Source organism: Macaca fascicularis, chromosome 7, assembly GCF_037993035.2.
Source record: "Macaca fascicularis isolate 582-1 chromosome 7, T2T-MFA8v1.1".
NCBI classification, from domain to species: Eukaryota; Metazoa; Chordata; class Mammalia; order Primates; family Cercopithecidae; genus Macaca; species Macaca fascicularis.
Window position 1 is genome coordinate 78,345,419 of NC_088381.1, and position 3,633 is coordinate 78,349,051.

The window sequence follows — 3,633 nt, forward strand, 5'->3', positions numbered from 1 at the left end:
CTTTGATCCGTTGCTGGCGATGAGTTGCGCTCCTTTGCCGGGGGAGATGCACTCTTATTTTTTGAATTTCCAGCTTTTCTGCCCTGCTTTTTCCCCATCTTTGTGGTTTTATCTGCCTCTGGTCTATGATGATGATGGTGACATACTGATGGGGTTTTGGTGTAGGTGTCCTTCCTGTTTGATAGTTTTCCTTCTAACAGTCAGGACCCTCAGCTGTAGGTCTGTTGGAGATTGCTTGAGGTCCACTCCAGACACTGTTTGTCTGGGTGTCAGCAGCAGAGGCCGCAGAAGATAGAATATTGCTGAACAGCGAGTGTACCTGTCTGATTCTTGCTTTGGAGGCTTCCTCTCAGGGGTGTACTCCACCGTGTGAGGTGTGGGGTGTCAGACTGCCCCTAGTGGGGGATGTCTCCCAGTTAGGCTACTCAGGGGTCAGGGACCCACTTGAGCAGGCAGTCTGTCCCTTCTCAGATCTCAAGCTCCGTGTTGGGAGATCCACTGCTCTCTTCAAAGCTTTCAGACAGAGTCGTTTGCATCTGCAGAGGTTTCTGCTGCTTTCGTTGTTGTTTATCTGTGCCGTGTCCCCAGAGGTGGAGTCTACAGAGACAGGCAGGTTTCCTTGAGCTGCTGTGAGCTCCACCCAGTTCGAGCTTCCCAGCGGCGTTTTTTACCTACTTAAGCCTCAGCAATGACGGGCGCCCCTCCCCCAGCCTCGCTGCTGCCTTGCGGTTAGATTGCAGACTGCTGTGCTAGCAATGAGGGAGGCTCTGTGGGTGTGGGACCCTCCTGGCCAGGTGTGGGATATAATCTCCTGGTGTGCCTGTTTGCTTAAAGCGCAGTATTGGAGTGGAGTTACCCAATTTTCCAGGTGTTGTGTGTCTCAGTTCCCCTGGCTCGGAAAAGGGATTCCCTTTCCCCTTGCACTTCCCAGGTGAGGCGATGCCTTGCCCTGCTTCAGCTCTCGCTTGTCGGGCTGCAGCAGCTGACCAGCACCGATTGTCCGGCACTCCCTAGTGAGATGAACCCAGTACCTCAGTTGAAAATGCAGAAATCACCAGTCTTCTGTGTCGCTCGTGCTGGGAGTTGGAGACTGGAGCTGTTCCTATTCAGCCATCTTGCTCCACCCTCTATTTATAGCATTTCATTTTGATTTTTTCTTAAAGCTTTTGCTTAGGCTACTTTTACCATTAGCACTCTTAACATATTAATCATGGTGATTTTAAATGCTTTGTCTGATAATTCCAACACCTGTGTCATATGTCTTATTCTAATGCTTGCTTTATCTTTTCAGATTGTGTATTTTCTTCTGGCATGTCTTCTGATTTTTTATATCGAGTAATAGGAAACAGGTAAATTGAGGACTTATGTTTATCTGGTTAGGAGTCACGTTGTGTTTAGTGTTGCTCATAGATGTAGGTACTAAACATTTCAATCTCTTCTAGCATCCTTGTTTTTGTTTTACTTCTTGATTTTGGGTTTTTGTATATACTGTTGCTTAGGGAAAATTTTTCTTTTGTAGTTCTTTTTTTTATTTTTTATTTTTTTGAGGTGGAGTCTTGCTTTGTCACCCAGGCTGGAGTGCAGTGGTGCAATCTCGGCTCACTGCAAGCTCCGCCTCCCCGGTACACGCCATTTTCCCGTCTCAGCCTCCAAGTAGCTGGGACTACAGGTGCCCACCACCACGCCTGGCTAATTTTTTGTATTTTTAGTAGAGACAGGGTTTCACCATTCACAGGATGGTCTCGATCTCCTGACCTCGTGATCCGCCTGCCTCAGCCTCCCAAAGCGCTGGGATTACAGGCTTGAGCCACTGCGCCTGGCCCTCTTATAGTTCTTAGACCTGTAAGCACAGTTATTATACTGGACCCTGTTGATATGGTGGTTAGGTGTGAGGGAGGTAAAGCGTTGTATAATTTCTGATTAAGTCTCACCCTTCTATTACATCGATGTTTTGAGGCTGTGGTCTTCACAAGTGTTTCTCCAGTGGTGTAGCTTTTTGTCTCCTCGTCCCTCCTACATTTCTGGCCGCAATATTCCTAATCTATTTCTTTGAACTCTAATCTCTGTGGACTGTTGTGTTTTCCACTGCCTTAGGTGACATAGGAAAGCTGGAGACATGAGCTGGAAGAATTTCTCTTCTCTTTCTGGAATAAGGCTTCAGAATTGAGTGCTGGCAAACTTCTTTTTCCTGGTAAGTGGGCTTTTTTTTCTTTTTTAAACATCTTTCATATTTTACCCTGGCTGTTCTTCCACTCTACTTAAAACAGCCATGAGGACGTATTTTTCAGATACATACAATGTCAACCTAGCGGAGCGACTGAAGAGAAGGACCACAAAAATGTGGGAGCTCCTTCTCAATCTCATGCTAGTAAACACTTAGCCTCCAGAAATTCATCAAAATCACCATTTAAGTGTTTGTACCAGTTTATGTCTCTAGAAGCTTCTGCTCCAAGTAAGTAGATATTGGTTGCTATATCTTTCTGCATGTACCTCTCTCCGTATTTGGGAGTTAGTTGCCCTATGACCTCAATTCTCTTGGTGGGTCCAAGAAAAGTCTTTGATTTTTGGTTTGTTCAGATTTCCCTTGTAAGGATGGAGGTGATGACTTCCAAGCTATTCACATGTTCAAGCAGAAACCATAACTCCCCACAGTAACTATTTTACCTCTAGTAGAAAAAGGTCCTGCTGTGGTTGGCAAATCCTAAGAAGATATCTGTAATCTGGTGGATCTGAGTCACTGGGAAGTCAAAAGGAAGTGGAAGTCTAGTAAGTCCCTCTTTTGGAGAATTACTGGTACCTTGAGGTTGATGGTATCTCTTTAGGCTTCCTATTTCAGATAAAGAACCTACTGAAACAATATAGTTTTCCAGAATAAGGGAAAAAAAGATGGGGAAAAAAGAGGGAGAAAAACGCTGTTTTTCACTGTAGAAACTGAATATGGCAATTCTGACTTCTGGATTATGAAACCGCTTGCCCTCCCTTTCCCAACTTCTAAAACTCCTCTCCACATGGAATTTCCTGGTGTTGTGAATGTCCACAATCTTGGTATTGCAAAAATCCAATATAATAATGATGATGATGATAATAATAATAATAATAATACAAACATAAGAAACCAGCACCTGTGTAAAGTTATTATATGAAAGTGTAAATTAGTATCAAAACCTTTAGCATATTAAATGTTGCCAAAAAGTCATGAAAATGAAGAACATTGTAACAAATACATTTATGAATTAAATATCATTAAATGAGCAATTGCATATGTGACAGGGTACCATGACTCAGAGTAGAAAAAAATCAAAAACAGGGAGGTATAAAATAGAAGTTGGTAGAACTCAGAAAGGAAATGGAAGAAAAAGACAAAAACTATTTAAGAATAAAAGATAAATTATGAGGAACTCAAGGATGAATAGATGCAATGGAGAGGGCAATGGAGAGACAAAGATAAATGTAAAACTGAAATGTGGAAGAGGCTAAAAGAATTAGATAGACTACTTGTTCTTTCCTTGATGGAGTGATAGTTATAGGGTTAATCTCTTGCTATAAACAATTATAAAACTGGATTAAATATTTGAAGCAACTGGTTTCAGATATTGAATAATAGGCAGTGCAAAGCTTTGATCCTTGAGCAAA

General features: G+C 42.6%; 1 long non-coding RNA gene across 1 annotated transcript; it reads left to right on the top strand.

Moving 5' to 3' along the window:
* The first annotated feature begins 1,288 nt into the window (after window positions 1–1,288).
* LOC141407388 (uncharacterized) lies at window positions 1,289–3,342 on the top strand. The gene is made up of 2 exons (XR_012416282.1): window positions 1,289–1,349; window positions 2,095–3,342. It is a non-coding gene; the product is annotated as an uncharacterized lncRNA (long non-coding RNA).
* The last annotated feature ends 291 nt before the right edge of the window (window positions 3,343–3,633 follow it).